This window comes from Brachyhypopomus gauderio, chromosome 18, assembly GCF_052324685.1.
Source record: "Brachyhypopomus gauderio isolate BG-103 chromosome 18, BGAUD_0.2, whole genome shotgun sequence".
In the NCBI taxonomy this organism is placed as follows: Eukaryota; Metazoa; Chordata; class Actinopteri; order Gymnotiformes; family Hypopomidae; genus Brachyhypopomus; species Brachyhypopomus gauderio.
Window position 1 is genome coordinate 8,619,332 of NC_135228.1, and position 20,916 is coordinate 8,640,247.

Sequence of the window (20,916 nt, forward strand, 5' to 3'; positions counted from 1 at the left end):
GTTAAATAATGTAATATGTTAAAATAAACCTGCTGAAGGTGGCAAAACCATCACCTTGTTTCTGTACTTCCTGAATATTCCACAACATGTTACTGCAGTGAGATAAATAATTACCTGAAAGTAAAACATTGCAGGAAATATGCAGGAAGAGAGGGAGAGAGAGAGAGAGAGAGAGAGAGAGAGAGAGAGAGAGAGAGAGAATGATTACATTGGGAACTCATTGGGAACTGTTTACATTACATTACAAAAATGCATTTATGGTGAATTCTGCCATGTTACCAGCATTTTATCTTTACTATGCCGTGCCTATACTCTGTTTTGTGACATAAAACTTTGAGATGTTATTTCTGCCTGTTATGTGAGGTGGAATATCTGGGTGGTACAGTGATAACTCCTGCCCAGTCCTGTTGACATATCTTCTCCACATAGCTGGACACATGACACTACAGCAGAGCACTGCTGTGTTTGGGTCACCCTTTTCAAGTTATGTGACTTATGTGTGTTATCTTCAGCTTATGTGTTGTTAAAGTATGTTCAAAAATACTTCTTAAGAACCAGTATTATTTCAGCTTTACTGTCTGATCATGACCTAGATATGTCCTTAATGCATTTCTTCTCAATCAAAAACATGAAGTGTGCTTATGGTTTATAATGTCTGAGTAAAGAGGCAGAAATGATGGTGTTGATGAGAGATGAGAGAAATGCTGATGAGTAAGTTCTCCTTATTCCTCATGTCACAAAATTAGTTCCAAGAGAGGGTTGTGATAGCAAACCTAAATGAAACCAGCATGCTCACTTGAGCATAAAAATAAATCAGTTTTTGTTTATCTTCCTGAAGTCACATCAACTGTTCACAGTATATCTCAAAGTTAGACATGCCTCTTAAATGAGATTTGGCACACACACACGCACGCACACACACACACACACACACACACACATACACATTTTTATTTTAATAACTTCTAAATGAAGATCAGCACAATTGCCATGTTTTGGAATTTGACCACATGCACAGTGACACACACACACACACACACACACACAGGCTGAAGAAATGACAGGACAAACAGCCCTGAACACAGAGCAACCGTGCATGTGTGTTTTGTAGGTCCACTGGGATTCCGATGACAGAGAGAGAGTGTGCTCTGGTCATGACCACAGCATTCTGGAGCTCACACACGTCTTTCATCTCCTAATGAACTGCCATTGATCCCCCCCCTCCCCCACCTCTATCACTTTCTGTCTCTCTCCATATTTCTCCCTCTCCATTTGAAGTTTGCTCTCTGGCTGAAATCCAAAGAGAATCAGGCTTAAAATTATCCAGTGATCCTTAACAGGTCTTCCAGACATTTGAATACAACTTTTGGTATGTGTGATTGTTGTGTCAGTGTCCTATAACTTACACCAAATAACTGCAGCATATAACACAGTTATATGTTATCATGCCTAGAATATACATGCAAGAAAATGGAAAGATATCATTCTCTCCTAGTCCTTCACCTACAAGCTGGCATGTAATCTTTAGAAATGTATGAAGGTGATTTGAATGGTTAAGCTGTTAAATGTAACAAAAATGGTAGACCTGTTTGTGTCTGTCTATTCCTCCTTTTCATCACTGCCCCCCCCCCCCCCCCCCCTGCCTCAGCAGCCAGTCACTCACTGGTGGCCCCTGGGGGAGCTTTGCATTCATTAAGCTTATTACATTCATTAAGCTTATGTGGTTCAGCAATGCTTTATTCAGCATGCTACACACATTTGTGTGTCTGCTTTTCCTCTATTCCCCCAAAATTTGTCTATTTACTGATGCTGTGCTCTTGAAGCTAAATAAACAATAACATAAAAATAACCAATTAGAAAGCATCTTCATATCTCAACAAAAATATAGACTGAAACATTGATTTCAGAACTGAAATATGTGTGTCATATAGTACCAATGTAGAATAGAATAGAATAGAATAGAATAGAATAGAATAGCCTTTATTGTAATTATACACAGTATACATTGTACAACGAGACTGTAAGCGGCTACTTAAAAGTACACACAGCACAATATGTAAATAGAAAAATTACTGTGCAAAAATGCTACTGTGCTACTAAGCATAGGTACACAGACAGATAAGACAGACAAAATAGATGTCACATCCAAACGTGTATGTGAATGCGTGTATGTGAATGCGTGTGTGTGTGTGTGTGTGTGTGTGTGTGTGTGTGTGTGTGTGTGTGTGTGTGTGCATGAATTATTATGCATGCTGTATTATGCCCGTTGGCCTGTTTGTGTGTTCCAGACTGCTCCTCAAATCTCCCTCTCCTATTAAGGACCTCCCCCAGGAGATGAAGATGGCTTCTGAAGGTGCTTGTGGTGACTGCAGTGGTGATAGGGACTGACTGCCTTATCTATAGCAGCATAACTAAAGGGAGGGATCTAGAGGTGACCACATTAATGAGGGCTCACTCAGCCATTGCTTTACAAATCATTGTCACAACTGGAGTGATCACATGACATCTGATCACTGAGATCTACTGACAATGGGCTTCTCATGGTGCCGAGAACAAAACTTAAGCAAAAGTGTGATCATGACTTTGCTGTGTATGCACCTAAACTCTGGAATAATCTTCCTGTAAACATCAGATTAGCAGATTCCATATCATCTTTTTTAAAAAACTGTTGAAAATCCATTTTTATTCTAGGCCTTTGAAACAATCCACAATTAACTTTTGTAGTGTTGGGTTTTGCTTAGTTTTACTTAATTTTGTTACTTACTTATTTAATTTCTTTTATGTTTTTATATGTTATGCATTTTATGTAAAATGTTAAATTTTTTTATTGATTGTCTTGTATATTTTATTTCTTCTTTATTTTTCCATTTATTTTTAGAGTTGTAAAGCACTTTGGAACAAGGGCTCAAAAAAGTGCTATATAAATAAATTTACATTTAAGTTTACTTTTACATTTACATGGCTGGATGACAGCACCAACTTCACAGATTACCAGAAGACTCAGTGACTGGGGGCCTCTGAGCTCCACACCTTCACATGTACAATATCAACTGAAGTCTTGATTAAATATGTGAGTCTTAAGTCTAGATTGAAAGATTGGAAATGTGCCAGAATCTCAGATTAAAGCTGGAAGACTGAGGGATTTAAATTGAGAAGAATCTGCTGCCTTACGTTGTGTTCCCACGGATACACCTTCTTTGTTGCTGTTGCGGCCCACAACATAGAATAGGCCATAACAACTGGAGATGTGGATCGCTACCTGTAAACATCCAGAGACACACAGGGCCATCTCCAAACAACGGCATATACATGTAACATCATTTAATAGGCACCATGTCACTGTCACCACCATCCTCAATACCGCAATCATTTTGATTTCTGTCATTGTTAGTAGCATCAACATTGTCACTGTGATAGTAGGGGCGTGGCTGAGAATTGAAACAGGGAACCAGGGGAAAAAGTCATTAAAATTAAAAACACAGAAGTGATAGTGGGCTTCATTTTTCCATTTGTTAATTATAAAGTAGCTCATGCCAATGAAATGCCTCACAGTTCTTTATCTGACACAGGAATCACAACAGTCAATATTATCATCTTCATCATCCCACCACCACCATCACATACAGTAATCATCTGGATTATCATCATCATTCTTACCACCGTCATCAATGTTACAGTAATCATCTGTGACCTTTATAAATATAAGTGGATAGATAGCGTATCATCAGAAGTGAACATGGCTGATTGCAAATTACTAAAAGGTAAACATGTGACATACTCTACCAAATGTGTAATCTGCATTTAAAATAATTGTGAAAATGAATCCCAATTGCAACCCTAACCCTGAAGGCCTGCAGTACCATAGCAAAAGAGACAGACATCCTCTTCTTCCTATTCATCATGAGAGGACATCATCTATCTGACACACATATTTGAGTCTTGCACACACACACACACACACACACACACACACTAAAGTGTCCTGTAACATATGCTTTCCAAATGCACAGGGATTGGATGTGCCATTACCCATAAGTCTACGTATCTATTTGTTCCTGTTTTAGATGCATATGCTTTTGATTACAGATTCAGCTCAGCAGAGATTATTTTAGGAGGCAAACAGTGGGGATCAATGAATGAGAGAAGTGTGTGTAAGGGAATTTGTGATTTACTGACAGAACACTGACATTCAGTTCACTCCCTTATCTGTGTGTCTGCTCTTCAATTAGAACATCTCTCTCTCTCTCTCTTTTCCACTACCCCTAGATCCAGTCTACTGTTCCTCCTCTCCTGATAAGAACACCAATCATATGTTTTATTATTCTTACCCAATTGTGTTGACACATCTTCTTCGTTCTGTATTTAACTACATGTATTATCATTAAAACTGTATTTTGTTCTAGTACTGGGAGTGCCCTTAATTAAGACATGGGGTCTCATTTTAGTTATGATAATGATTTGGCTGATATTAGCTATGACATTATGAGCTTGTTTATGATTATATGCGCAAATTATTTGATGTTTTGAACGAAGCAAAGGTTAACTTTTGAAAATTTAAAACTGTACAGCAGTAGCAGATAAGGTAAGAAAGCCATGCTGTGCATGCGTACTCCTCTAGTCCTCCAGCACAGACTGGAATGAAGTAGGAAGTTCAGAAGGGTACTGAAAAGGGAGGAGCTGTAGGAGGAACTTGACCCCCCATCTCCCTGTACCTGCTTTTACCCTCTACTGCCACACCCCATAATGAGGCCCACCCCCTTCACAGTTTTGGCCAGCAAGTTAATCCTAACCTCCATTCATGGTTCACATTGTAACTTTACTGTTATTGACATTTGTTCTGCCTTTTTCTCAGTGCCAGTCCATCCAGATAGTCGTCAGATTTTGTTTTCATCTTTAGCGGATGATAATTCACTTGGAGCCACCCCCCTCAAGGGTTCAGTGACTCACTGTAGTGTTCTTCACCATCGTGAGGGACGCCTTGGCTGCATGGACACCTCCTCCTGACTGTTATCAGCTATGCACACACATTTTGCTCTCAGCCACTGATGCCTCTGCCTGTAAACAAGGTTCTGTGTCTCTGTTAAAGGTATCCGCCTCCAAGCTGCAGTGGTGCCTGCCTACCATCTCCTATCTGGAGCTGGTTAACTACTATTGCCATTGGATAGCCAAGTGTGAGAGAATGCTGCTCTAAAGATCATCCTGAGTAGATCTTCTGCACTGATGCACACCTTCAGATCCCTCAAAGGGGCCTTGACCTCACCTCTGGCCATAGACAAAACTATGAACTGCCATTTCATCTGTACGTCTCTGATAAAGAGGTCACTACAGCAGTGGTCCTGGCCCAAGAGCATAGTGGTAAATATAGGTCTGTTACATATCTTTCAAAATCTCTTGATTGTGTTTTACAGGGCATGTCTGCCTGCTTGAGGCCAATTGCTGCCTCTGCACTACTGGTGAATGATGCTGAGAAACTGGTTCTATCTCATCCACTCATACCACACACACTACATCAGTTTGTTAACAGCCACGCCTGATTGATCACACTGGGCACCTGAGTCATGCACTCCAAATGACTCTAGTCATTTACAGTCAGGAAGCATGAAGTGCTCTAAAACGTCCTGGTAGACGTCTGCATTTACCGTGAACCTCAGAAAACACAGTGGACCAACACCAGCAGATAACACGTCACGCCAAACCATCACTGACCATGGAAACTTTACACTGGAACTCAAGCAACGTGGATTCTCTTCCTTCTGAAACCATGTCTTTCATACATCTGTGCATGGTGGTTCTTGAAGCACCGACTCTAGCTGCAGTTCAGTCTTTGTGCATCTCCTTCACATTTTTGAATGGGTTTTGTTTCACAATCCTCTCCAGGGTGCGGTTATCCCTGTTAGCTCTGTGAACAGACAGCCTCTTTAGCAATGACCTTTTGTGTCTTGTCCTGCTTGTGTAAAGTGTCAATGGTTGTCTTTTGGACAACTGTCAAGTCAGCAGTCTTTCCCATGATTGTGTTGCCTACAGCAGTGGTTCCCAAAGTGGGGGGCGCGCCCCCTAGGTGGGGTGCGGAGCTATTGCAGGGGGGGCGCGGAGCTTGGAAGTAAAACGTGCACATGTGTCAATATGGGGGGGGCGCAAAAATACTCTCATCTACTAAAGTGGGGCACGGCAGAAAAAGTTTGGGAACCACTGGCCTACAGAACTAGATTGAGAGACCATTTAAAGGCTTTTGCAGGTGTTTTGAGTTAATTAGCTGTTTAGTGTGTGGCACCAGGTGTTTTTCATATTGAACCTTTTCACAATATTCAAATTTTCTGATATACTTATAGGCACATAACAATATGGCAGTGAGGAAGACCACCCCTCCTTCCAATGAGAAGTTGCTGTGCCTTACCATTGCCAATGTGAAGAAAACTACACAGAGTCAACCTATGGAAAGCTGTCAGACCAGACAACATTCCTGGCAGAGTGCTCAAAGGATGTGCAGACCAGCTGTCCGGCATCTTCACAGACATCTTCAACATCTCCCCGAGCAGCGCCATCAACCATCATGCCAGTGCCAAAGATGTCTTCAGTGTCCTGCCTCGATGACCAGCGTCCCATTACACTCACATCCATCATAATTAAGTGCTTTGAAAAGCCTTTCATGAGCCACCCTGCAGTGTGCATATCGTTCCAATCATCTCCCACCATCATGCATCTGACTGTAACCTGCCAGAACAATAAAGACAGCATAACATTTATGCTCGAATGCTGTTCATAGACTTCAGTTCAGCATTGAATACCATCATTCCTCAGCACCTGATTGGAAAGCTGAGTGCACTGAGTCTGAACACCTCCCTCTGCAACTGGACACACACTATGCACTGTTATGACCCTGTGTGGTCATTGTCATTTTGTTATAAAAGGTACTGTGTTGCTGTGTGTGTTGTCCACGTTTTGGCCTTAGTTCCTCCCCGTCCAGATGTGGGTTCCTCCCTTTTGTACCGGCCTCCCCGGATGATCCCGCTGGCGTGTATTGATTGGCTGCTGCAGGGTGCCACCACAAGTGTATGTCCATTAAAGCGACAAGGACGCAAACCAAGATGAGAATATTTTCTCCATTTCGTTGGTTGTAGTGAACTGGGTGGCTTGTGAGAAAATCTGTTTCTGTGCTTTAAGGATTCTAGTTATATATATATATATATATACTTTTTGTCTATATATGTGTGTATATAGTCCACTGTATATTGTTGTGATTTTGGGTTTTTTGCTTAGCAATTAACATGCTTTGTTTATTCTTTTAACATAATACATAAGCGAAATGTAACCACTGTTTAAAAGAAGTGAAGTATAATCATTGTTTAATGTAGAAGTAAAATGTAACCATTGTCTAAGATGTGTCCGAGCTGTGAACCCCAGGGAGAGGATGTGAGCAGACCACACTGTAGAGTGAGATCTAAAAAGCAGAAGGCGTAGGCCTGATTGTGCCGACACTGAGGAAATATGAATCTACAGCATCTTCATGTATGGTGGCCTCTTTCCGGCCTCTCAGTCCATCGGCAGGGACCATAAGTCCATTTGGGGGGGCAGAAAGAAGAAGTGTGGTATGTGTGGATGACATTACCATGTAAGGTATAGAAGAGTGGACGGAGGGGTGGAGAAAACAGTATATAACGACTGCGTCTAAACATACTCTTTGAGAATTCTCTGATGCACAGGTAGTGTTGGTGTCTCTGAGATTCTCCCAGAGATGTCTCTGTTTTAATATAAAGGCCTTTTTGGTATTGCTATAATTTTGGTATGGTGGTTCCTGCTATCTCCTTCCCATCAAACGAACACGCTGGGCTAAGGTGGTAGGTAGAAGTTTACAGCCCACAACAGTTGGTGACCTTCCGACGTGATGGGAGGAGATAGATTTTTTGGAACACGTCTTCTAAAATACCGTTAGTTCGTCTGAGCCGGCTCAATTAAAGGTAAAGCAGAATACCTGTTACAACAAAATTTCTGCACATTTGTATAATTCCAAATTGTGATGAACTAATGGTGTTTGGTCGATGCTAAATTAAATAGCAATTAAAAAAAAAAAAAAATTTATTATCTTTTTTGGTTTGGTTTAAAAGGTAAAATATATGGTTTAAAATGAAAAAGGGTTTCAGTCCCTAAAAGGAATTATAGGGTTGGAGTCCCTATGAAAACAGGGTTGGAGTCCCTAATAGCCTAATAAGTGTTTCTTTGTTTCCTGGGGTGTGGCAAACCCTCCCGTTTGCCTGACGAGGCGACGGTAAGACCGAGCGGCGTTCTCGAGTCAGCTGGGTCACAGGCGTCCCGGGGACTTGAGGTACCCCCAAAATCGCCTGGTTTCGGACCAAGAACCTGAATTGATTGAGGGTGGTAAACCTTACGGTGTCAACAGAGCCCTCAATCTATTAAAGTAAGGTTGAAGACGACTGCAGGCGAGTATCAGTTTTTTTATCAACAACAATGGCTGGTGAGGAAATGCGAAACGTATGTAAAAGTTTGATGTAAAATGGTTGGTTTATGGTGTTGGTTTATGTAAGTGGAAAACATAAGTGTCCACATATATAGGAACAAATGACTGTGACTTGTAAAGTAATTCATACAACTAATGTTATGAGACATTAAAAGTATGAGGTGACCAAGACAGGCAGGTGACGACTGTGTGTCTTTAGGTGACATCATTGACCATAAATCATCAGTCTCTCTGCAAATTAGAATAACTGAAAGAGCAACATGAGAATGTAGAAAGATTGAAGCGAGCGCAGTTAAACCGTAAAATAATCAATTGTGAAAGAGAACTAGCATTGCGATGCAAAATATAAGTTTGTTGGCTTGGGCTATCGGGGAACAGGCCAGGAAGATAGCAGACAGTCAGAAAAATGTGCTACCTTATGATCAAGGCCCGGTAATGCCCACAGCTTCCTCACAGGAGAATGCCACTAAAACTCAGGGAGAAGTAAAAGGAATCTATTCAGTGGTTAATGTAGAAACAAGAACAGTCCAAATAGTTAAAAACCCCAATAAAGAGTGTAAAAAACCCATGTTCCAAATAGTTAAAACCCCTAACAAAGAGTGTAAAAAACCCCATGCAAATTCAGTCATTCGACAAGATGAGAACAAGCAGGGGGGGGAGAACTGCGACCAATGAGGAAGTGAATCTGAGCACTCTGAAGAGACTGAAAGAGAGGAAGTGGTGAACAACATTAGAACACACTGCACACAGAAGACAGGCAGGCGAGCAGAGGTAAAATAAATAAATAAATATAAAATAAAATAAAAAACGTGCTAATCCTGCTAAAGGAATTAAACTAGGAAAGACCAAGAAGGGAGTTAAGGGAGCAAGAAAAAGGCAAATAGACAATAAAAGTAAGTCAGGTCGTGCGGTAAGGGTTAACTGCAAATTAATAGGGACTTAGTGGAGATAGTTATAGATGGCGCACACACCGGGATAAGCGAAGTGAGTAAGTGACGTAGACATGCCAGAGTGAAACGGTGATGTATTTGGCAAGTTAAACTAGATAAGTTTTGATAAGATATTGGCTTTGGGAGACGTTAGAGGTGTGGTAGCACGTTGATGCACTGTCATACATTCATTGTATAGTTCTGCCTTCATTTGCCATCTCAGCTGTTTCTAGATTATATCTCATTATTGTCTGGGATTTAGTTCCTGGTTTTATATGCTCTGATCGTGGGTTATTGTGTTTGTGATCTTGTGTTTTTTCCCTCTGTTACTCTGGTCAGTTGGGTCATAAGTTTGTTTAGGTAAATGTTTAAAAGCTTTGCTGGTATTGGATTTTTACTGGTTCATCTAGCCTCCTTGTCCTTAGTTTGTTTTGGTGTCTGGTTATTACTGAGAGTATGATAGATGTTCATGCATTATTAGTGTTTGAATCTGCCTGTCTAGCAGTTTTGTCTTCGGTTTAGGTTACTGACATACTCCCTTGCTACACATGTTTTTAGCAGTCTGGTTTAGTTAATAAGGTTCTGTTTTGTTTCTGTATCGCTAGTTGCTTTAGTTCTTATGGTGTTTTCCCTGTGCCCTGTGTTCTGTTAACATTCCCTTACATACAAATTTCTCTTCCTTGCATAGTCACGGTGGACCTTCATATTCTTAGTGTTAAAGTGCACTGTAAAACCCAACAAGTTCACTGAACTCAAAAGTTTTGCTGTAACCGATTACCTAAGAAATGTTAAGTTCATGTAATATAATTTTTAAGTACAGTTAACTTAAAAAAGAATAAAACTTTAAATAAAATATAAGTTTAGGAAAATATTATTTTTTAAGATATATATATATTTAAGTACTGCATACTACAATGCTTGAGGGTTAGGGGTCTTGCTCAGGGGCACCTCAGTCATGGCTTCGGGTCTGGGAATCTAAACTTAAAACATAACAAAAAGTTAAGACAGTGCAAAACCTTAATGCTGGGTTTACAGTGTAGTTTTCCCGCACCAGCCGCACTGTCCACCATGTTTGTTCAAAAATCACAGTATGTTAATTAGATGGTTTTAACCAATAGGCATGCAGGAGCGCATTGTGTCAGACGCTCGGCAAATATTAAATGAAAAACAATGAGTTTAGTGATTGTCTTCACTTGAAAATGCTGAGCTTATTGAGATTAAAACTTGAATATCATTGTATGAACTTTAATGTTTTAAGCTGTTTGAACTGTTTTGCAGTTTTGCTTACAAATAGAATAATCTTAATGAGTTCACCACACTGTCAGGGAATACAGTGTGAAGTTACTGTTTAAGTTAAGTGCCTTTCAGTATGCAGCAAGCACAACTCACCTGCTACATGAAGTACCCCTCACTAGACATAATGGAGCATTAGGTGAGGCCCTCTGTTAAATGGCCAGTACATGCAGCATCCGCCATTTGTAAAGTCACATGGTTGGATAAGTCAACTCCCACAAGTTATCAGAGCCAAGCAGCATACATCCGGGTGTCCCAATGCTCACACCTTAACTGGTTTAGAAAAGAGTGTACGCAGGCAGTGTACGCGTACAGGGGCCCGCCCCAGACTCCTCAATATGTTCCCTATCTGCAACAGGGGTGGGAGTACCCACCAATGAGATTTAACTCAAGTTTAAGAGGGAGGGGTCGGGCAGGGGGCAACGGTGGTCGGGGTTGTCCTGGCAACTGTGGTTGTGGCATGTCGGGGGGATGTTTCCTTGTGGGCAGGAGTGTTGCTGGTCGAGGGAGTGTCCTCAGAACGCCGTTGGACAAGGGAGGTCCAGAAGTCCGTATGTACCAGCACCAAACCAAAGCTGCGGCAGACCCCATGCTGTCCCTCACTGTCTGTACTCAAAAGGTTGTCATTTCTGGTTGAAACAAAGCAGCAACTCATTCAGCAATCAACTGTGTTTTACCTGATGCTGATTCTGGGACCAAAGCCTGCATAAAGCTGTTCCAATGACTGTGCAATGTGGCCAGCAGCCCATTAACCACAACTTCCTCATATCAGAGACTGCACGTGATAACGTCCGCAAAAGAGACATTTTTTAAACTAGGAGCTACTGTGTTATGTAGCCCTCTAGGACTGGTGATCTCCACGGAATGGCCTCCCACAGTTCACATCTTCTGGAGTCAGACTCCTGCACTGCGAGAGGCGTCCACTCTGTGTTCATGGCCTGGGAGCTGTGGATCACTCTGAGCCTTGCGTCCTGCCACCCGACCCACTGCATGTTACTTTGTTTTATGACCAATAGGGGATCCAGATTATGGGGAGGAATTTGAGGAAGAGCTACAGGATAAGGTATGGGAGATTGCAACCAGGGGCATATGGGTGGAGGCTGAGGGTGTGGTGGTCCCTGTGAGGCTGACACCTGCTTAGCGACACTGGAATGATTAGGAGAGCCACTATAGCATTGGGTAATAACTAATATTCCATGTGTGAGCTATGATAAGTCTTGTAATACTTGGTTTATTAAAACAATGTCATTTGTCAAAGTTATTCTAATGTGATATGTTGAGCAGGTTCCAGGAGAGAGAATGCTGCGATCATCTTGACCATAATTTAATTTTAGATCAGATAACAGCTTCTCTGGGGTCAGAGGGACCTCATGACGTTGGCCTCATCTCACAGCCACCAGCTGCGTTTGAGACACAGGCAGATTACTCTAGATGTTTCTGAAACACCCTCTTGTGGTTCAGAAAAAAGGGGGGGGACAGGAAGGTGCTGATTTATTACATCAACTTGTTTAAATAAATAAAACAGCACACATAGTCACAAGAGATTCATTATATATTCTAACCAGTCACAGCGTCATGGCTTTTGTAAAATTACAAATGTTCACACTACAGAAGGTTTTGTGTTTTAAAACTTAATGTTTTCACTTGAAGGAATTAATATGGCATGGTATGTTACAGGTCTGGCACATGAGTGTGTAACTGAGGTGGCATATGCAGCTAAATGGAACCCTGGGGTAGCGAACATGTGGACAGATTCAGGAGTCGAGATGGTGGTGTTGAATCAGGATTTGTGGTGGTAATGGAAGCTCAGGGAGATGCAGACGAGTTCTGGGTAGCACATTCAGGTAAAACTGGGTAGTACAATCAGCACAGAGGGCTGAGATTTTGTCTGTCATTGTAGCACTAAGGTGGGTGGAAAGCAAGAAAGTTAACATCTGTACACACTCTGCGTACGTGGTAGGAGTGGTTCATGTAGAACTCTGTACAAAGAGAGTAGGTTACACCACTTCAGGAGGTAAATTCATTAAATGTTAAGATGTAAAAGGTGTTGTTACTATTGGTAAGAGTTGCTATCATTAAATGTTCAAGTTATCAAAAGGGGGCAGTTTAATACAGAGTTAATGCAGCTGCAGACGTGGGTGCTAAAAAAGGCAGGATATGTTACAGGAGCCCATCAGATGGTTTGCAGGGCAGAGGACAGTGGTCTCCTCTGCCATAGGATTCAGAGCTACGTTAACTACAGGAAAAATGTTGTGGTTCAATAAAGGTGGTAAATGGGGTACGGAGGTTTGGAAAGGACCTAATGTGAGACCGATTGATTAATTCAGTGTTGTCTGAAGCACACGAGGTAGCAAAAATGAAGGACAATGTGTTACTGGTCACATCCACACTTAACTGACTTAATAGCAGACTGGACTGAAAATGTGAATATCTGTAATGCACATAACTTGTGTTTTAAGACCAGGTCTAAGCAAGTTTCCTGGGCAATAGGAGCCAGGAGAGGAGATCCAGACTGACTACACTGACATGTTAATACCAGTACGGGGACTAAGGTATTTGTTAGTGACTGTGGATAAATTCTTATGTTGGGTAGAAGCATTTCCCACCAGGCCAGAGGACTCTAAGTGGGTCTGCAAAATGTTGATAAAATTACTGGATACTGCACCATTGTATAATAAATGAAGTGTACTCAGATAATGGGATGCACTTCACTACCTAGGAGCTAAAATTTGTGGAACAAAATTTGGGTTTGAGACACAAATATGGGTTGGTTTATCATTCTCAATCTCAGGGTAAATTGGAAAGGATAAATGGTAACAAAGGATAAAGGAAAAGATATGTGCACAAATGTATGTGTTTGTATTGTTGGCCAGAAGATCTTCAGTGAATTTTGTTACAGGATTCACTCCGTATGAACTCATATGACAGTGAGAAGTTTTCGGGGGCCCCCCAACGCGCTTGCGACATCCCACAGGAAAACCACAAGGTTGTACAAATAATGGTAAAATGCACAAAAAAACTGTCTGTGAAGCTTATTCTGTCCAGGTGGAAGGAGGAGTCAGAATCAACGCCGTGAGCAGATCCACCAATCACCAAATCATTGAGAAAACATCACACGCCATCCAATTGAAGGGCAAAGAAGAAATGTGGTATCACTTCAACCAGTGCCGACCATCAGAAACATCCCTTGAGCGCGCAGAGATACGGAGCTCTCAAACAACGAGTTAAAATAACACTAGAGCTGGGGCACGTTAAAGGCCTAGTTTAACATTTTGTTTATTGTTGGTTTATTGTTATTTGTTTTTTGTTTGTTTCTGTACTATTATTAAAGTTGGCACTAATGTGATGATTATTATGTAACAGAATGTTAACGGGCCGCCCAATGGAGGATGGGTTTCCTTTTGAGTCTTGGACCTCCCAAGGTTTCTTCCTATTCCCCACCATCATAGGGAGTTTTTCCTTGCCACTGTCGCCTTTGGCTTGCTCACTAGGGATCTGGACCCGTATGATTGTTAACCTTGTAAATCCTGTAAAGCGATTTGTGACAACATGTGTTGTGAAAAGCACTATACAAATATATTTGATTTGATTTTGATTTGAATGTGAAGCCATAAAATGTTTGTCTCACCAGGACATTCAGGGGACTGCCCCCTGTGTATGTGGGTCCATGGTGGGTCAAGGCCTTTATTATCTTAATAGTAACTAAAATTGTTGTTGTATTCCATGCGTAAGAAACTTAGTGTGATGGTTTATCAGCACAGTGATTGAACAGAGGAATACTCAGGGACAAGCAGCTATGATGTCACTGTTGTATCATGGGGAGTCAGATGAGAGGGTAACATTGGAAGATATTTTGTGATCTCTGTTTTCTCAGAGATCAAGAGAGGGTCTGTTGTGATTTTGGGTTTTTTGCTTAGCAATTAACATGCTTTGTTTATTCTTTTAACATAATACATAAGCGAAATGTAACCACTGTTTAAAAGAAGTGAAGTATAATCATTGTTTAATGTAGAAGTAAAATGTAACCATTGTCTAAGATGTGTCCGAGCTGTGAACCCCAGGGAGAGGATGTGAGCAGACCACACTGTAGAGTGAGATCTAAAAAGCAGAAGGCGTAGGCCTGATTGTGCCGACACTGAGGAAATATGAATCTACAGCATCTTCATGTATGGTGGCCTCTTTCCGGCCTCTCAGTCCATCGGCAGGGACCATAAGTCCATTGGGGGGGCAGAAAGAAGAAGTGTGGTATGTGTGGATGACATTACCATGTAAGGTATAGAAGAGTGGACGGAGGGGTGGAGAAAACAGTATATAACGACTGCGTCTAAACATACTCTTTGAGAATTCTCTGATGCACAGGTAGTGTTGGTGTCTCTGAGATTCTCCCAGAGATGTCTCTGTTTTAATAAAGGCCTTTTTGGTATTGCTATAATTTTGGTATGGTGGTTCCTGCTATCTCCTTCCCATCAAACGAACACGCTGGGCTAAGGTGGTAGGTAGAAGTTTACAGCCCACAACAATATATACATACTGGGTGATTAGGAAACACGACGCTCTTGATTTACACTTTGTCCACTGGGTTTTTGGGTCAGGAAGTTAGGTTACAGTCTTTTATTTTTATGATTTTGGCGTCCAGGTAAAATAGATCAACCTAATTTTGTTGTAGTATGTTTTGTTTGTTTTGAGCTTGGTAGACACCCTGGAATAAAAACATTGTACATATGCACTCAATCCACATTTTCTTGTCACTTACCAGTCCCACCAGGATTTCGCGGGCCTTTTTTGTGATTGTTGCGGGCTAAAATGTTTGATGTTGCGGGTGTTTTTCAAAAAAAATGTGATGGAAGTTGCGGTGTGTTTTTGCTTTTTTGTGAGTACATTACAATAGGGAGTAAATGTTGTATGGTTTCCTCTATTTAGTAGTCCATTTTAATGATCTATTTACCTATTTATTCAGGGTTGCCAACTTTTCAAGATCGCTTGAAGTGAGATTTGAACCTGGAGGGGGTGGCGGGGTTAGCGAACGTAAGTTGTTACCGGGCGGCCTGTAAAATGGACACAAATTAAGTATTATATCGAGATCGATCGCCAGTGCTTGGCGCCAGAGCGAACTAGTAACTCATAGATATGGATCAGAGATAAATAAACTTTATCTCTGACTTTAAACTTTATCTCAGTTTAAAGTAGGGTTGCCACCTAGGTCTGACAAAAAACAAGGACACTGTCATACTGAGCGAGTGTAATCTGTTGAGCGGGGTGGGCGGCGAACGTAAGTTGTTGAGCGCGGCGTGGCGAACGTAAACTTAACGTAAAACGTTACCGGAGGCGTTTAAAATGGACACAGCGAGAAAAAAAACAGATTTAAAGTGTGCAGAAACAGTCTGAATCATGGTTTGAACTAACCTAGTTTTTTTGCCGGGACCGAATATTAAAAAGACGAAAAACCGGGACAGCCCGGTAAAACCGGGACAGGCACGGGAAAACCGGGACAGGTGGCAACACTAGTTTAAAGTTTAGTTATAAACTTTATCTCAGACCCTCGCCGCTTCCGTGCGCTGCAGTGACTTCGCGGGCTACCGTTGCATTGTGGGGAATGTAGTGTTTGTGCGTGCAAAACACCATCGGGCGGCTGTGGCCTGCGGGCCGGTTCTAATAGTTATTAAATATCATCCAGGGGGGCATAGATAATCAATTCGCGGGTCGGATCTGGACAGTTTATCCCCGCTTTCATGTAGTGTACCGGGATACTGCTTTTCCCGATCTTTTTGCCGTTATTTTCGTCGCTCATGCTGCTTTCAGTCTGCTCCTCTTGAACGTATATACGGAAGTAAGGCGGGAGTTTGTCGACGTCACATCAACACGACATCAGTGATTGGTCAAATGTGCGGGAAAGTTGCGGTGATTGGCTGAAGTTGCAACACCGCCCTGAATTCGCGGGGTTTGCTTGAAGTTGCGTTGAAGTTGCAAATCGCAACATCGCGACTTTCTGGAGGGTCTGACTTACTCATTTTACTCAGTTTCTTCATACTCTTCGTCTGTTGCAGTCCTAAAAGCCTAGACAGGGACGTAATCAGTACTTATCTTCATAAATACTGTACATACTGTTATACATCCATACACACACCATCATTCAATCTCTCTCACACATACACGCACACACCATACATGCTACAATATGATCACATCATACACACAACACATCTTCATACACAATACACACCATAGACACCATACACACACACCTAGTTTCACACACATAAAACTCTACACATATTACACTCTAGGGCACCCCTTTTCAAGCCCTATAATATTTTCTTCAGGAAATGCAAATCCAGTTTATATAGGCTTCTTTACAGCACAAGTTGTCACAAAGCAGCTTTACATGCGCATGGGTCCAGATCCCCAATGAGCAAGACAGTGGCGACTCCCTAGGCATATTAGGAAGAAATCTTGGGAAGACCAAGATTCAAAAGGGAATCCATCCACCATCGGGCGTCCCAGCTAGTGGAAGTACATATTTAAAGTTCTAACTCAAGGCTGAGCAGTCACAGTCTCTCCAATATAGATGCTAAGCCTCAGGTAGGAGTTGGCATCAACATGTCCACTGGTAGCAAAGGCACATCCATCCACAGCGTCCAAACATCCACTGGCTGGCCAGACCATCTCCTGGGTGCTTTTATGGAATTGTCTTTGGTAGAGGCATGTAACCAGGATAGAAAATACAGGTACATGTGAACATCAATTTAAACAACCATATATATAGCTCACGTGCCAGTGATTAGCATGTGGCTTATTTATAACAGCATAACTAAAAGGAGGGGCCTGGAGGTGACCACAGTCATGAGGGCTCACTGAGCCATTGCCTCCCACCCAAATCATTGTCACAACTAGAGTGAATCCATGACACGGCTGAATGACAGAATCAACATCTCAGATTACCAGAAGATTCAATGACTGGGGCTCCACACCTCCATATGCAGAATATTACCTGAAGGTTTGATTAAATAGGTGAGTTTCAAGTCTACATTTAAAGACTGGAACTGTGTCAGAATCTAATATTCTTTGTCAGAAATAACTGAGGGGTGTTAAAGGAGAAAGCTCTTGCAATTTTTTGGAACTAATAGAAATCCAGAAATTTTGTGAGCGCAGCAGGCGAGATGGCTTATAGTATGCAGTGAGTTGACTCAGATATTGTGGAGCAAGAACATTTAATGCCTTATAGGTTAACAGGAGAATTAAATCAATTTGATATTTAACTGGGAGCCAGTGCAATGCAATCTATTTTTCCTGAACTTTTCACCTACTCAAAGTAGGAAATGAGGACTTGGTGTGTGATTCTGAGTGGGGATGAGGGTTTTATTCATAAATGACTTGTACCATTACCAGGTGACATACTACTGTCAAGAACTGACAAAGACGTAGACACATACACATCTAAATAATCTGATACAAATAAGACACATGTATAATGCATAGCATTGACAAGACAAGAAATGGAAGGAATAAGGACACGAATAAGGAAGACACACAGTGACTTATACAAACCCATATCAACACACGTGTACTCAGGCAAACATAAACACACACAGACACGCCCAAGGGAGGAGTCAGGGAATGTACCATGACAGACATATGACATAAATGATTAATGAAACTGAGTTTCTCTGTGGACAGTTTTAGTAAACACATTATTGCTGCTGCACCATCACTGTTGTTATTGTTCATAATGTGACCATATATCAAGTCGTCACAAAGAGAAAAACGCACCAGCTCTGGTCTCGTCTCGCATCGCCCTTTAGTGGACAGCCTGTAAAACAAAACAGCTACCCCAAAGTGCCCATAACAAGACACGTAACAATCACAGTTAGGGTTATCATCAGGGTCATGTTACAGAAAATATGAACATGTACCCAGTAACAATAAAATCAGTATCACTTAAATAATAAAAAATGCATATCATGCCTGCATTATTTCCATTCTTCCACCAAACCACTGACTTGGAGATGGTAGGGTGCACAAAGGCTCATTTTGATTTGCAGAATTTAAGTCATATTTGTTGAGCTAGAAACAAAATACATACAGTTTTAATAGACTCAAAACACTTTCCCCTGATCAGTGACCACTGTTTTGACCATCTCAAATTGGTAAACAAATTTCAGCAGGTAGTCAGTGATTACTTTATAGAAGGTGGTTTTTGATTGGGTATGCTTGTGGACATTTGGTCAAATTATCAATGATGACACAGATTGCTATCAGAGGCAGTTATTTCGGACATTTCCTCAGCAACTGACAAAGATATTTTGTTACCCCCCCTTCCCCCAGGTTGCTACTGTCTGTTACTAAAAGCTTACCAATAAAGCCCATTCCTATTAGTTCAAATGAATAGAAATACAATAGAAAATAGAAAATATCAAAACCAAATGAATCTCCGACTCGTAGGATCAATAAAGTAAAACAAACATAAATTGAGCTCAGTTCTCTGATGATCAGTAGATGCATTTGTGAAAGCTTTGAAAGACACACACTGGAGAATGACATACGAGATCAAATGGAAAAATGTGCCATAAAAAAGCTGCACAACAGATTGCTGAGGAGGATGGACTGAGTTTAGATTATTTTAGTTCAGCACCATCAATGGCAAGAGCTTTTGAAGCTGCACAGGCAAAATAAAACAGTTTTCATAAAGAATACTGGTACATGAGCAAGGGACAACCAAGTTAATTAAAAAAAAAAAGTGCACAGGCAGATTGTAGACGGAACGCTGGAACAGTGCAAAGAGGAAGAAGCAGCCAAGAGCAAACCCCAACAGTGACACTTAGTGTTACAGACGAGGAATCGACACTAACACAGCAGATGAATGTGGAGCCCAGACAGTGATTATGCACGCACGTGTTTCAGTAAGAAAATAAAGCACAAACAGAAATGAACAGTGACAAAAATAAAGGGAGACATAAGGACAAAAAAGAGACAAAGTCACATAAATCACTGAGAGCGGTAATACAGGATACCTTAGATTCAGATGAGATTATCCATGCAGTAGATCCTAAAAATACTGAGGCAGTCAAGGTAAATGAACAATGGATAGAAATAGTTGTAGATAAAGGAAGTGGTAGAAAATCTGTATAAAAGAGCAATGTCTGCTACACAAAGTATACACAAGGAGTTTTTGGACAGGTATGTAGACAGAATGTTATCAGTGACAATGCATGAGGTACAAACAGAGCCGGAATGGCTAATCGGGAGGTTCGGGAGGATTCCCGATGGGCCGGCTCATGTCAATCTCTAGTTTGGGCCGATTGGGAGGGAAAAATAATTTTGGGCCGGATTTGGGCATGAAACTCCCGGGCTGAAAAAGTGTCCCACTCCGGCCCTGGGTACAAACCATGATGAACCCAGAGGACATAAAACAATATGACAGCATACACTGTAGCAATTACGGATTAAGGACAATTGTGGAAACAGGAAAATATCGGAACCAAGTTCCTGAGGTTCTTGCAACAGATGCACAGGAGAGTGGAGCACACATGATGGACTTGTGTTTAGAAGACACAGGAAAAGGACAGGGGATTGGACAGACTCACCAAGGCGTGGTCCAAACAAAACAATATCTGAGGAGCAAATTCTACTGGCCCAACATGGACCTAGAGAGACTGATCAGAAACTGCACCACCTGTCCATCCACTACATGCACATCAACCCCTCCAACCACTGGAGCTACCACAGAGACCATGGACTAAGATATGTATTTATTTAGGCCCTATCCAAAACCAGTACTCACTATAATAGACTATTTGAATAGATTTTTACAGATTCTAATAGATTATTTTTCCTTTGCAAAGGCAGTTATTTCTTCAGCAATTGTAGTTACAGAACAGAACAGATACAGAATTTTTTTTACCCCTTAGAGGCTGTAGAGCAACAGTAAAATAGAGGTTTCACAGATACCTGAAGAAAACCATTGTTTTGAGATTCATTTAGAATGAAACTTTTATGTTACAGACAGGCTTCTAAACAATGGATTGGTTTTTTGATGTTAGTGAACTCTCGCAAGAGGAGACGAGCATGAAAACAGTAGAGACATGGCAGCCAGCACGTGAAAGGAGCATGTGTTAATCAAATAAGCATAAACTGAAGCAGGAGACTGTTTATTTTATACAACACAACACTAGGCATAAAAGTAGAATCATAATGGAAAAATGTCTAAATGACTTGTAGGCTTGA

At 41.3% G+C, this 20,916-nt stretch overlaps 1 long non-coding RNA gene across 1 annotated transcript; it reads left to right on the forward strand.

The window, feature by feature from the left end:
* The first annotated feature begins 1,977 nt into the window (after positions 1 to 1,977).
* LOC143482147 (uncharacterized) lies at positions 1,978 to 15,127 on the forward strand. Its single transcript, XR_013122140.1, has 2 exons — positions 1,978 to 9,244; positions 13,727 to 15,127. It is a non-coding gene; the product is annotated as an uncharacterized LOC143482147 (long non-coding RNA).
* Positions 15,128 to 20,916: the final 5,789 nt, after the last annotated feature.